Raw genomic sequence first — 15,616 nt, 5'->3', positions numbered from 1 at the left:
AATAAATGGTGTTGGAAAAACTGGATGTCAACCTGCCACAGATTAAAATTAGACCCTTATCTTTCGCCATGCACTAAATTAAAATCCAAATGGATTAAAGATCTAAATATTAAAACAGAAACATTAAACTTGCTGGAAGGTAAGTTAGGCAGAACTCTGGAAGACATTGGTATAGGAAAAGACTTTATGAACAAATCCTCAGTAGCACGGGAACTAGCAGAAAGAATCATCAACTGGGATCTCATCTTACTAAAAAGCTTCTGTACTTCAAAGGAAACCATTAGCAGAACTAAGAGACAATCTAAAATGTGGGAAAAATTTTTTACCAGCTGTACCTCAGACAAAGGACTATTATCAAGGATATATAAAGAACTCAAAACAATCAGTCCCCCCAAATATAAAGACCCGATTCAAAAATACTCTCCAATCTTTAAAAAATGTCTTTCTTTCCAGTCCAGATTTACAACTTCAGAACCGTTTTATTCCCAACTCATATATGTCAGCACTACATTTACCAGCAATAGTTTTGAATTCATAAAGAGAGATAATATCAAGTATTTATCTAGCATTTTAATATTTATTTATTTAAAGGGATTTTCACCCAAATATCCAATTCTTTTGGTTCAAAAGAGCCCTGTGAGGCAGGAATTAAAATTCCAACATAAGTAATTGAAACCAGGGCTCAGATGACTCAGGGTCAACAAGAAGTAAAAAATGCAGCGCCATTAAATGGCTTTATTTTCCTTCCACATTCACTGGTGTTTCCCTACTCAAGAACGATTGCTAATTCTACTTATGACTGGATTTCCACCTGGAGACTGGGATGTGAACAATGAAGGAAGAATTCCAACTGTCCTTTATTTGTATTTAGGGAATATTTATTTTTTAAGTTTCAGGAACTATATAGCCCTTTGAGTATAATCTGTGGTCTGCATTCTGTAGTTGAGAAAGGAAAGGTGATGCAAATTTACTTGCCAACAGCCCTGCTGCGAGTGGAGAGGAGAAGCTGGATACACACGCAGGAAGCAGGCCACCTGTACTCCTGCCATTGTGCGCTGTGGTTTCCCTGCTGCCAACTGCACGGTACCGAATTTCTTTGTCTCAGGCAGCGAAAACGGCAAAACCCTTGAGAATAAATAACTGAGAGTCAAATGTAAGCTCTTCAAATTTTCATACTTCAGTTATAGCACTACCATGTACTCTTTTGAGTACAAAACTTCCTAAATCTGAGATGGACAAAACACTAAGAATTCTCCAGCCACTAAGAAAACACCATAGAGAAGGGGCTCTGTCCCCTGTGCTGCAGTGGGCATTTTGTATCACTGAATGCTCTAAAAGGTTCACCATCACTGCCGTAGACGAAGGCAATCTGAGTCATACAGCAGAATTACCTGGCTGCTTTTCTAAACCAATCCTTCAGCTTGATTCCCCATCCATAACTCCAGCTTGCAGGCCTGGGAATCTTTTATGGAAAGAAACCTGCCACACAACATTTCTAGAGTTATGAACATTTTAGAGAGGCGACGTTGGACACAGTCATGCCAGATCAAAAATCACTAGCAGGCCAGGGATGTAGCTCAGTGGCACCCCGCCTGCCTGGCAAGCTCAAGGTCCTGAAAAAACAAAAAAAGCAACAATAATGATAATAAAATACATAATTGTAAACATGCATTTTATCACTTTAACATAAAATATGAAAAAGAATACGTTCTAAAATTATGAAGTACTCTGTATATTTACTTTACTGCTAGATGAATACTGTTGTTAAAATAGAAATAAATAGGATACACGTGTAAATACCAAATAGTTTCTCTGGTGTAAATAAGGTTCAAATTGTGTAATTGATAATGTGAAATTGGAAGAAAGGGGCTAAAGGAGTAGGAGAAATGGGAAGGGTGGGGGTAAGGAAAAAAACGGAAAAATATGAGAAAAGAAAAAAATGGAAACAAAGTGCTTGTAAATAGGGAAAAGTGAAAAGAGTGAAGGAAGAGCAGAGATATGGGGAAGAAATTAGAACCAAGATACATCATGTACAGATATAAGATCCCAATAATAATGCTACTATACTGTTTAAAAAGTACTAATAAACTTAATGAAAAATAAAATAAAATACCATTTGGAATATTTAACAGTACTGATCAGTGATAATAGTATGACTAATTAAACAAATAATATGCAAGAGAAAATATAGCAATATTTTAATAATATTTCTTCTAATATTATAATTTATTATACTTTTAAAGCTAAATTGGAATTTTAAATTTTCTTGTCTATGTGTATTTTAAGATTCTGTAAAAGTAGAAAAGCATAAGATTTCCTCGAGAAGTTGCATTCAAAAGTCTCGTAGATATTATTAACAGAGCCCCAATAGTATTAAATAAGCATATATAACCTATGTTCCAGAAAATAACATCCTTCTGTGCCATGTTAGAGGAGGGCAGTTTTATTCTTTTCTTTTTCCAGAAACATTTTTAAAGTAGCTTTAGCATTTGAAACACCTGCATTTTACTTAATGTAGTGACAGAACTAAATGAAATTATATAAAATTCACTTTATCATACAGTTCAGGTTTTATCAAGCCCATGTTAGCTATTGACATTCTATTGTGGCATTCTATTAAACTAAATATCCTCTCAAAAAAAAAAAAAAAAGCATTTCAGAATGAGATTGTTAGGATTTTACTTGCTAACAACAGTGGACTTTTAGGCTTATAGTAAATTAGTTTCTTGCTTTCCGGAAGCACAGATCCACGTCTGTAGGCATGGATAGATATTTATCAATCAGTTATTTTACATCTATCCATTCATCATTTAGGCACTACACATCTAAAAATATTTATTTTAAAACACTTGAAGTGCATTGGATATCAAGTTAAGCCTGTTTCTAGGGGGATATGATTTTACATGCAGAGGTAATTCGAACATGTGCAAATGAAGCCGAATTACAAATAAGGTATAGTTTTAGTAAAAAAATTATTAAAAACCTCATTTAACTTATCTATCTATTTAGCACCTTAAAAAAAAGTTTTGAAGCAGTATTATTTCAAACATATAAGTTTTCTTTTTCAGGGTATGAGATTTTGTTGCAGCCTAAATACATCATCAAACAGCTTAGGTGAGTCAGTTCAACCTTTTCCGTGTTCTTTACTGCCTATTCAGAGATTATCAAACAGCCCCAGAGCAGCACTGCTTACATTTCTATTACTATAATCCAATCTCCAATTTGATCCTCAGTGTATTCACATACTTTGAAGATAACGACGGACCAAGATGTTGACATCTTTTCTATAGGAGGGACACTTGTAGCCAGCCCGTGGGCGCTTATCTAATACTATGTCTTTACATTGCTACAAAGTCAAAAATTTCATGAAGCGGATTTGTATATTTGCAGTGACTAAGGAGTAAAAAACTTCCACTATGGAAGCCTCGAATTCACGGGGAAACAAATCATATCCCTTCTTATCCACAAACTTAAGGTGTGCAAGATATTTCACAGACCTTGTTATTTCTCTTGATAAGAAGTCTATAAAATAAAGAAATCCTCCAAAATTTACACTTTCACTGTCTGCTGGATATGCAGATGGAGGAGCAAAATCTAGTTTTTATTTGGACATGTTATCGAGAATCTTTTGTTTTATAGTCTGAAATTTCATTAAAATTTTCATACAAATCAAGAAGATAATTTGAAACTACACTTTTCAAATCAAAGTACTTCAGAGTCAAGGAGATCTTTTTTGTTTTTGCTGTGATTGAATGCATTATCCTTCTTACAATAAAAGGCATGAACATTTATAAGATCTAACAGAGTAAGCTATGCACTGTGAGATACTAGCTCATCTGTTGTTAAAAAGGTTTCCCTTAGTTTGCCACAGGGCAATGGAGTTGCAATGTCTAAGTGAAGAAATGTAACTTTACTTGCTTTAATAAAACAATCAAGGGAACACAGAAAATATGTGTTCATCCAGTATTCCCAAGCTAACTGAGGAGCTGCTGTATTCTACTGAACATTAGTGTGTCTTTAAAAGATAACAGAAATCTTTGAATTATTTGAAAACTACTCTTATATCTCATGTAGACTTAAGAAATTCAGTCTCACAATTTCACATTTTTTTCTCTAACACACCAGATCTATTTTTTTTTCTGCATATTGTACAGTATTCTCTGTTTGGTTCATTTACCTCCCTAATCCAGTTGTATGTGCCCTTCTATCAATCATGAAAAGAACACAATTGTTTAATTTTCTTTTTTGATGATATCTAGGTGATCCTGGCATTGATACTGTAATTACTTTCCATTTTCATTATCTGAAGTCTTAGAAAACATATTCACAATATTAAAAACTAAATTAACACAAGCTTCATACAAAGCAGAAAAGTTAAACCATAGGCATAGAGATACACTGTTACCATTTATGATTACAGTGCATCTCCTTTCCATACAGAAGTCACAAACTTAAGTCAGCACACTTTCAACTGGAAATCATGACCCCAATATGGTGGTCAGTGAAAAATTATCAACAGCAATTGCAAATGGTAATGCATTTTCATTTGACAATATGTTGTTTTCAGCCACCTCTCATTTCCTTTGCCACCATACTTTTAGTTTTGTTTTTTTTTAACACTTTTTCCCTGATTGTCTTCACCCATGTCTGAATACTGTGGCTTCTGACTCCTTGAGAGTTGGCCTTGATAGATGGCGAGCATTCAATGCTAAATCTGGAACAGTCTCAGACAACCATGGTGAGAGATCACCCTTCAGTGGGAAAAGCTTGGTAGTAAAGCTCACACAGCACGCTTACCACTGAACTTCATAATGAGGTGAGCTGATGCTTGCCTGAATTTTTTACTTTTCTATGACTTCCTGTCTAGTTGTCAGTCGGGCTGTCAAGAAGGTGCTGCTCTTGGTTTGGGGCCTTAGAAGATCCGTTTGGCCACCACAAACAAAACTTGTCTAAGCAATTGTGGAGACACTTTACAATATTTCGTTACATTTGAAATTATTGTCTCAAAAGGTGACTGCAATGCGAAATAAAGAGCAGACTCCTCAGCAAAGCACCAATGCTGTTCTAAGGCAGGGATGATGAACCTTCTGAAAACCAAGTGCCAAACTTCAACCAGAAACACAGTAAACCTAAATACTGTGGTTTCAGTTTAGATAAAGGAAATTCATATATTAATATCTTTTATTTTAAAGACACAATAACATATGTGCCATTGGTTCCTTAAATCTGTTCCAGACTCAGCTTCTAATTCTAAGTTTTTCTTCAGCTTTGTCACCTTTGTGACTCACTGTCTCAGGAACTGAGGGCTTTTACACATCCCCTGGTGTGCTGTTCCTTCTCCTCCTCCTATCACGCGCTTGTTATCTCTCCCTACAAAGTCCCTTTCCTCTATCTTGGCTAACTTCTAGTCATCCTTCAGTTTGTTAATCACCTTACATACTCAAGCAAGACTCCCATCTTGCCCAACCTCAGATGGAGATCCCTTACTCCAGTACTGGCCATCATTGTCCCCATCATAGGGCGGAGTATCAGATGTCAATTATATAGCTCTCTTGCAAGGTTCTGAACACTGGTTTTCAGCTTTGTATCACTATTACCTCATTTTATTTGGGGTATATCATAAAGTCCCTAATAAGTGCTGTAAAGTTCCTAATAAGTGTTTGACAGATGTTATATCAATTAGGGTTCATGGAGGAAATATTTATGTACACACACACACACACACACACACACACAAGGCAGTAGAATGGATATGGCCATCTGCTGAATATGTGCATGCTGGAGAGTCAGGGGATCCAGGAGAACGTTGAAAGTCTTGGACTCACTGAGGAGCCCAGTGTGAGTCCCTGTCTGAAAGCCAAAGGGTCTACATATGAGTGTCCAAAGGCCACAGCAAAGATGGAATCCTCTGAAGAGGCTAAAGAGGCAGATACGTTTCTTCTTTTCCTTTTTATCCCATGCAAGCTGCAAGCTTATTTGTTGGTGCCACCCACATCTGGGGTAAGTCTTACATCCTCAGTTTGCAACTCACTTATCAATTATCCACGGACACGCTGTGCTCTGCTAATCTGCTAGGTATTTGTTAATCCCTTCAAGGTGATATATCACAGCTATCATAGATGTCATGAACAAATAAATGATGGGCTGAACAGATGCGTAAAAGAGGGGGGTGTGGTTAAAAACCAGCAATAAGCTGAGATATCATTTTCATTTCCTGAACATACAAGAGCCATGCGATAGCCTACACCTAGCTCATCCCATAAAACTTTTCAGTTATAATGACTAAGTTATTCCTTCCAGCCTAAAAGTCTACATAAGTAACCTTTTTATTTTATATATAGTGTAATAAAATAGTTTTTATAATTTTGAAAATGATTAGACATCATCCGTCGAATATTGTGTAATAGCTGCTGCTTATGAGGATTATCTAACAAACAGAAGCCACCTCAATTAAATAAATAGCTATCCCCATTTAAAATCTCTTAGGATATTTTAAATCTCATTACTCTAAAATTAACTACCACCATGAGTCTTGTCACTCTGTTCTGGAGAAGAATAGAGAGGAGACCCCTTTCTTTTTACACCACCCTAATTCAGGCTATCACATTCTTTGGAGATTGAGTATGATAATGAGGCTGGGGGAAATACTAATAAATGCAATAAATTACATGATACTGGCTAATATGCTAAGCATGGGGCACCAGATCACTTCCCTTTCAATTCGTGGGCTGTGGCCTCTCTGTCCTCGTGGCAGCAAACATGCTCTAGATCTTCCATGCTTTCAAAATGTAGGCCAGGAGGGCAGATCGCAGGTTCATCCTCCCTCTTTGCTTTTTTGAGGGCATCTAATTGACTAAGAAAGAAAAAGACCATCCTTCTCAAGACAGTAGACTTTTTATTACGACAATGTATTTGATTTTTATTACCGCATAACAAATTACAAAACTCGGTGGCTTAAAACGTCTGTGTTGTCTCAAAACTCTATAGAAGTAGAGTAGCCTCATGAGTTGTCTTCGCATGACATTAAAAGGTTGAAATCAAGATTTTTGTTGGACTGTGTTCTCATCTGAGACTCCGTGTCCTTTGCGGGCCTGTTCAGGTTATTGGTAGAATTCAGCTCCTTGTAGTAGCAGGACTTAGGTCTCTGTTTCCCTGCTGGACATTTGCCAGTCACTCCCTGTTTATTCATATCTTGTGCTTAGAAGCCACCCCACTCCATTCCACTTGCCCCATTCCACTTTCAAAGCAGCAAAGGCACAACTCTGTATTCCAAAGCAAACTTCTCACACTTTGAATCTCTGACTTCCATTTCTGTGCATAGCCAGAGAAGGAAAACATTTTATTTTTACAGAGATCAGACCTACCAAATAATCTCCCTTTTGATTTATTCAGTATACTAATTACTAAACTGAATTTCAACTGAAAAATTATTTTTCCATAAAAAAGTAATATGATCACAGTGCAGTAGCTTAAAATGTACAGAGTCCTAGGGTTAGGGTAGAGAATTTTAGGGAGAAATGTTATGATTCTGCTTACCATAATTATCTGGTTATTGAAGTTCTCTGGGTGGAAGTGTAAGATCCTGAAAGCAAACCAAAGGTGGCAATATGTTTTAGAAAATTGAGACAAGAAAAAGGTGACTATCTGTGTGGATTCTGAGTACAATGGTAAACATAACAAGAGAGAGAGAAGTTGATATTAGTGATCACATAGGAACAGAATGTAATGGCAGAGATAGAAGAGGTTAAAAATAATGAAGGGGTGCCAGGCATAAGGTAGAGACCCCTTTTCATCCATTGGTCAATAATCAACTTAGGGTGATTCAGAATTATCTCTTTGTAATATTTATTATCTTTATGTCTCTCTTTCTTAACTTTAAGTGTTTTGAGGGTTTGGATTACATTTAATTTATGCTTAAATTTCCCTTACTGAGCACAGTGTCTGGTTCTAATGATCAGACAGATAAATGACACCAAGAATGCATGGATTCATGAAACACTGGACCAAAGAATACATGAAACATTTTTGATTGGGGAGAACATTAGGGTGGGGGCCAGGACAGATTTTGCTCAGACTCAAACCTTCTGAAGTGTAGTTATCTTTACACACTGCTGATTGAGGCCACCTAACAGTTCTTCTCCTTAGGGTCAGCCCTTTTGACCTTAACAAAGATATTTTCAGCTGTTGATTTCCCTAAAGTGGGGAGAAAAGTACTATCTCTACCCAGAATCCTTTAATATTTAAGTTAAAAGTAAATGCAACACTTCCAGAATGAATGTATCCTTTCTTTGTGGATTCAAATCACCCCTATTAGCCCATGCTGTAGTTTTCTCATTCTTCGTGGAAATTACTTGCAGAACACTTTGTATTAGTTTTCTGTTGCAAGAGTAACAATCAGTCACACACTTAGTGATTTAAAATAACACAGACTTGCTACTGTGGAGTAGTCATGGGTCAGGACTACCAGTGGACCCAGATGGTTCTTCTGCTGCAGTTCTAAACAGGCAAAAATCAAGTAATAGGCCTTGACTCTCATCTGATGGCTCTGGGGGAGAATTGGCTTCAAAGGTCATGAAGGTGCTGGCAAAACATACTTCCTTGATAGTGTAGAATTTTGTCCCTATTTGCTTGCTGCATATGAAGGCTGCTGTTAGCTTCTATAAACAGCTCACTGATTACTGGATGTGGGCCTCTGTATCTCAGAACCAGGAGCTGATTCTTCTTACATTTACTACGTTTAACATCTGTTTGGCCACATCTCTCTTAATGGTCTGAGGATTTCTCTGGATATGTACTCATGTAACTTTGTTGGGCCCACTTGGATAATATGGGATATTGTCCCTGTTTTAAAGTCCACCATAGCCTAATTACTTCTTGAAAGTTCTTCTGCCATATAATGGAAAATATTCCCAGTTCCCAAAGATCGTAGTATGATTGATTTTTCTGAAGGAACATTCTGCCTACCGTATTCTCTTTGCGTGTGTGTATGTGTGTGTAGTAGGGATCAAACCTAGGGCTCCACGCATGCTAGGCAAGTGCTTTACCGTTCAATCAAGTCCTCAGCCCAAATGCCTTCCATCTTTTGAAGCAAATAGAGAGGGGAGGTTGTAGAGTGGATGCATGTGGGGCAATGCTGCTCTGAACCTTGACACTGCATATAATTACTATCTCCTTTATCTTGGAATTAACAATTGATTCAGTCTTTGTAACCTGCCTTAGTAGGGGCCTATAATTAAATTTTCTCACTCACCGTGATGTGCTTCATGTTATTTATGTTTATTGACTTCATCAACATATACTTGAATACCAACCATGTACAAAACACCTTAAAAATCTCTTTGGAGAGAGTCCTTGCCATCTAGACATTTATAATTCAGCAAATAAACATAGAAATTGCTAGCTGTTTATAAGTGTGTTAAGTGATGTGCAGTTAAAACATGGTGAACCACAGGGACACATGGTAATGGCAGAAAAACCAGAAAAAGGTTGTATTGTGTGCCAATCATCGTATGTATCAAGAATTTTTCTTTGGCAGAAATTTGGCTATGCTAGAGTGCAGCTGGATAAGAGGAACCTAACAGATTGTGAAGGCACTATTAGCCAAATATTTTATGCAGTGTCGAAGGCACAGAAAAGTGATAAGCACACAGAAGGAACATTTTTGCTTAGAGAAAAAGGCAAACACATTTGGGCATATGACATCTCTCTCCTTTGACACAGTGTGCACTATATAGTTTTGGTGCAGAAAGCTTTGAAGGTGTGATGTTCATGCACAGAATTTTTTTTTTTTTTTGTAGGTGGTCTCGGCTTTTCTATGTTAAATAAAATCTAAATATTCCCTTTTAAATCAGTTCATTCATTTGCCAATTCTTCTTCAAAACATTTTTATTTCATTTTATGCAAAATCCTCTTGTATTTTACAAGTAATATATATGATATACTATATATACACGATTATATATATGATATACACAAGATATGTATATATCAGTGTGATTAGTGACACTTAATGCTGCCTATAACAGAGATATTCGGTACTATGTAAAGGTTTTTTGGACTCTCTTTAAACTCTATCTGACAATCTATCATAGATGATGCCTTGAAAAAGTTACTTAATTTCTGAGATTCTAAATATCTTTATCTAAATTAAGAAAGTTCTAACACACTCTCAGGGCTCTTATTATATTGAAATCTCTAAGTTTTATAATTGTTGAAAAAAATTAAAATAAATCTTGACAAAATAAAGCATTTAATGACATTTTATTGGCTCAGAAAAGGTTAGTGGTAGCTCAAAAATGCAGAATAAAACATATCAGTTGAAATAGATGCTTTTAAATTTATATGCATATAAATATGCAAAACTTATATTGTGACAGATTAGTCTGTTATAACCCACACTCACTCTCAACCCTTCTGGCAAACATTTCAATTATGTTAGCACTCACACATTCTGGGCATAAAATTTCAGAACAGATTAAAAAAAAACAATTCAAAGGGCTGTGTGGTGTTGCAGATAGACTTGAATGAAATGTTTACTGAATCTCCACTTTACACACCAATGAAAAATCAATCCTAGATTCAATCCCCCAAAGAATGAATGAATGAATGAATGAATGACCGGGATGAGACAGGATCAAAGGAAGTCACTGGCTAGGGCAGAGTTTCTCTGTAAAGGTTCATTATGATTTTCTTCACAAGGTATTAGTAACTTAAGGTAATTCTACGAGATGTTAGGTTTCGGGGAGACTTACATATTCGCATTGTAAAGAGGATCCAAGGACTCCTCACCGTACTTTCTCCACACTCACACGGTGTTTGAATACCATCCTTTTGCATGGAAGTAAATGTGTTGAGAGTACAGTTTGTGAGCCAGGAGTCGTATGTGAAATCCTCAAGACAAGACCCTGAGAGTATTGTGAGCCTATGAACATAATTTGTTCTGCACATCAAAAGTGGGAGCTGCAACCTAGTGAATTTGATCTGAAACAGCCCAAGATGTTAAAATAATGTTCCTCTCCATAGTGTGTTTTTATGAGTCTTCTTCATAATCAGTCATTTCTATTATAAATATATGTCACAAATATATCAGAAACTTGGCAGTCACACGCCTTGGGCTCTATGCATGCCACTATAATACTGTGACAGACAAGGCAGGCATCTCTGTGGCCTGCAACAACCTTATTATGTTTGGCATTGTTCCCCCTGGGCTGTTGACATTCTAGAGTATCAAGTAAAAGGTAGTAGAAACTAAGAAGTAGTACATGTGCTATAAATTTCACAAGCACAGATGCACAGAAGGTAAAATGTAACTCTATTTTCTTACCGTGTATTATCATGTTTTGATTCTAAGCTTTCCATGCTATACACATGGAAATTTCATTTTCAGATAAATACAGCATAATGCAGTGATTTCTTATTTTATCAATTGCGTGATTCAGTCGTGTCAGTTTCCCTCTCTGGAGATGCTCCTGCTCCTCCCTGGGCTCAGTTGCTTATTCTGCCATCAGCTCAGAGCCTCCAGCTGGGACCCTCTGCTCAGGAAGTGTACTTGCTCTGGCCTCCTGTTGGTCTTGCATTCCTAAGGCATAGTCAGTGAAAAGAGCCTGCAGACACCCATGAGGCTCTCTGGCACTGGTCTGACATGAACAGGTCTTGATCTCTTCTTTTAAACCCCTGTCGGGACTGACACACCTCAACTTTTCAGTGTGTATTTCCTTGTCCTTGTCTTGCCCTGAATTTCAGTCTTCATTTCCCCCAATTCTTGATGTCACTCACTCTCTACATCTGAGATCAGTTCTTGACATGATGCTCACACCCCTTACCGCCTTACCTCTCAGAGGTCCAGGCAGCACTATCAAGGCCCAGGCCATCTTCTCTCTGTCATCTGGAAGGGGAACTATTTCCACATTTCCGCACCTCTCCTTCTCAACCTTCTTTTCACTGTACAATGAGTGAAGTTCAATGACAAACCCACTGAGTCATTCTCACTCTCATGGGTGCTTTTCAACTCTCCCTTTTCCCAGGCTGGAAGAAGTTTTTGGGGTTCTTTTGTTTGTTTGTTTTGTTTTGTTTTGTTTTTGAAATTGTAAGAGAGAGCTTTGCTGGCACATCTTCCTTTCAAATTTTTTTCTTTTCTCCTTATATCTGGTTAAAACCTTTTGATTTTAGAAGTCTTCTGATAATTTTTCTCTTTAATTGTTGCTTTAGGTTAATGAACGTCTCATAGCCATAACAGGATTATACATTGTCACAAGAAGGAAGAAAGAAACACACCCCTAGCAGTCTGAAATCATTATTCTGCCATTATTAAATCATAAAGAGCTGTGTAGAGATAAGAGTATAAATGACCCTTTTCTGAGTTCTCACAAAAGCATGACATATTTCTTTTAATTCACTTACCACAATATGATGAAACCCTACTCATGCAGTTTTACCCCAGAAGCAAGTGATTTCAAGAACAAGGCAGCATGTCTTACTTGTGTTTGAATCCCAGTGCCTAGAACAGTGCTTACATGTATAAGAACCATAATTCCTATCATGTATCAAAGTCATATTGTATCTCTGCGTGGGGTGGAGGGTTTTATAAGCATAATGTCTTCAGATCTTCACAACCTCATGAGTCAGGTGGTATGGCTATACTTTACTTCTAAAAAACTCAAGATCAGAGACTAAGAAAGTTTCCTCAAGGCAAAAAAGATTACAAGGAGGTAAGGAAGAGATCAAACCCAATTTAAACTCAACATCATGCTGCCTGTATGTCAATGTTCATGCGTGCACAACTGATGTTATAAATCCTTAAGTGCTAAATGTCTATCCTATTGTACTAAATGTTGGACATATCTGGAAACTCCCTGATGACAACTGCACTGATTGCATAGTGAGACTAATATCTGTACACATTGCAAAATGGTTACATTGTAGGAATTAACTTCCTTATATTATTAGAGATGGCATTTCTGATTTTGAAACCTTTTATAAATTTGATTTTTCTACCCATTTTGAATATTTCATTTGTAATTCAAAATACCACTCACAAAATACCTGTTAAATTCTTGATTTTATAAATGTGGACAAAGGATCACAAAGTCTAGTCATGAACATAAATATATAATCAAAGTACAGTAATAGTTCAAAGGCACATGAGAACCTATATTCACAATAGAAAGTTCTAATGCTGTTTTACTTGATCTGTGGCTAAAAAGGAGAAATGTAATGTTAAAAAGTGCTTCCTGTTAGGAATATTTCAAAACAGTGATTTTTGAGGCTTGGAAGCCTAGCCTCTTCAGCACAGTTAATTACATTTGTAATGTTTTAGGGAATTCAGGACTTGCCACTTACTAGGGCTTCAGCTGTGTGTGGAGGGCAGTGTGGGGGGTAGATGTGCTGATTATTTTGAGAGCCCCTGATTGCATACTGTTGAGGTTGGATTTACTCAAGCATAATTAACAGTAGTAAACAGGTTGTTTCCATAAGATTTACTACTCTCCATCAGACATCACTTGAGGCACCTCTCCTAAAAATACTTACCAATTTAAAATACACATATAGAAAAACAGAAGTGAGAAAACAAGGCTTTATAGGAAGCCATGTGTGTTGTTGGTTTATAAATATTCTACTCTGTAAGTCCTGTATGGTTCTAGAATTGGGACACAAATATGACGGAAAGCTGTCTAGCAGCAGATGCAAACAGGGAACCACAAAGTTCCAGGTCCGCTTAAAATAAACATAAAACAGATCATCAAAAGCAATGTCAATATTCCTTCTTGATAGAGTGACTGGAGGTCAGTGTATAATATGATGATTGTCCATAATATTCTTGCGGTAGGTATTCGAAGTAGGTTTGTTTTTTCTTCTCATAATATTTGATCGTATGGAAGTAAATTATAGTTCAGCATATACAAATCTCCTGGAAGATGGAATAGGACAATCTTGATATATATACACTGTGCTCCCTTGGAATAACTTTAACAGTGGATGTCATGCCCAGTAGAACTGAAGGACTACAATAGTCTTCAGGTCATTCTCCATAAACATCAGTTTCTTAAACTTTGCTACCGCCGATAGGCAGTACATTTGTGATTATATTCCCCAAAATAATCACTGGAACACATCTGTGTTATGCTTGGGGTGAGTTGAGATGGAGAGAGTATTCATATTCTTGTCATGAAAAAGGAGAACACTAAGAAATTCATAGTCTCAATATACAGACGTTCTAATTCTAATTTCAGAAGATTATGAAACAGAATCTACCAAAGGAGTAAAGACAATCAACATTTTTCTCAATATTTAGTGTTGAGTCAACTCCAGCTTTTAATCAAATGGAAAATTGAGAACCAAGAATCTTCAGCACAGTAGAACATTCCAGTATTGGTTTATTTATTCAGTTAGTCAACAAATGATGTGTAGCATCTAATATTTTTAAATCAAGTATAACTAAGCTCTCCTTTTCAACAAAGCCATTATGTTTACTCATAAAATGACTAACCTCAGGGGTGTGTGTGTGTGTGTGTGTGTGTGTATAAATGTGTGTCCAAATATGTGTATAAATAGGGATTGAATCCAAGCTCTTACATTTCTAGGCACACAATTTACTACTGATTTATTTATCCAGTCTCAAGCCATAAATGAGTAACTTAGAATATGTTAGAGTGAACCAGCAAGGTAGTCACAGTTACTCAGCTACCAGGACGACTGAGACAGAGGGATCCTTTGAGCCTAAGGATTCAAGTCCCACCAGCAAAGAGTGAAACCTCAACTAAATAAACAAGCACAGAGGGATGGAGGAAGAGAGAGAGAGAGAGAGAGAGAGAGAGAGAGAGACAGACTATTCTAGTGTGTCCTCCAAAGTAAATGGATTACAAAAGACACAACAAGGCAAATGAATCAGTGACACTTCTAAATAGGTTTATGATATATAAGACCTCTAAATGTTTGTTAGATGATATCTATCAAAATGAGACCCTTGGTTTGAGATTAGTGAAATTGAGGAAAAACTATGCTGATCTCTACTGGAAAAAAAAATGGAAATATCTGTGGGTAGCCCAGGTGCCCCTTTCCTGAATTGTCTGGCAATATGTTAGCTGGGAAGGGAGATTCCACCTTGCACACTGGGGCCAATAACAATTTCCTGCAAAGTCACTAGGAGAGAGCAGCTGGTGTTCCCAAGATTTCTATAAAATGTACACACATACATATACATGTATATAATACTTGCAAGATGACAGACAACTAGTAGGTAAACGTTCAGTCATGGGAAAGGGAATGGTGAGGAAAGAAGAGTTACTGAGGATGAAAACAATCAGACTGTAGTTTACATGTATACCAATAAGTAATAAACTCATTATTCTGTATTACCAATCAGCACTAATAGGAATAAACTCCCTTTATGCCCTGTCAGTCGGTGACACCTTGTTTGCTGCCCAAGCTCAGGCTAGCCTGCTGTTGCTTTCTTGGGACTCATTTGATACCAGCAAGGGGTACCTGACTTCTGCTTCCTCCTTTTCCTATGGCCTAGGTACATTTTAGGGCATGACCAGTGGCAAGAGCCTTGCTTGGCTCTGAACCTTCTACCGTAAATGCTGGGTGCCTAAAGTACTCCATGGCATGCATATATATA

The sequence above is a fragment of the Fukomys damarensis genome, unplaced genomic scaffold, assembly GCF_012274545.1.
Source record: "Fukomys damarensis isolate Sample0158 unplaced genomic scaffold, DMR_v1.0_HiC HiC_scaffold_16, whole genome shotgun sequence".
In the NCBI taxonomy this organism is placed as follows: domain Eukaryota; kingdom Metazoa; phylum Chordata; class Mammalia; order Rodentia; family Bathyergidae; genus Fukomys; species Fukomys damarensis.
This window is presented reverse-complemented; position numbering follows the sequence as displayed.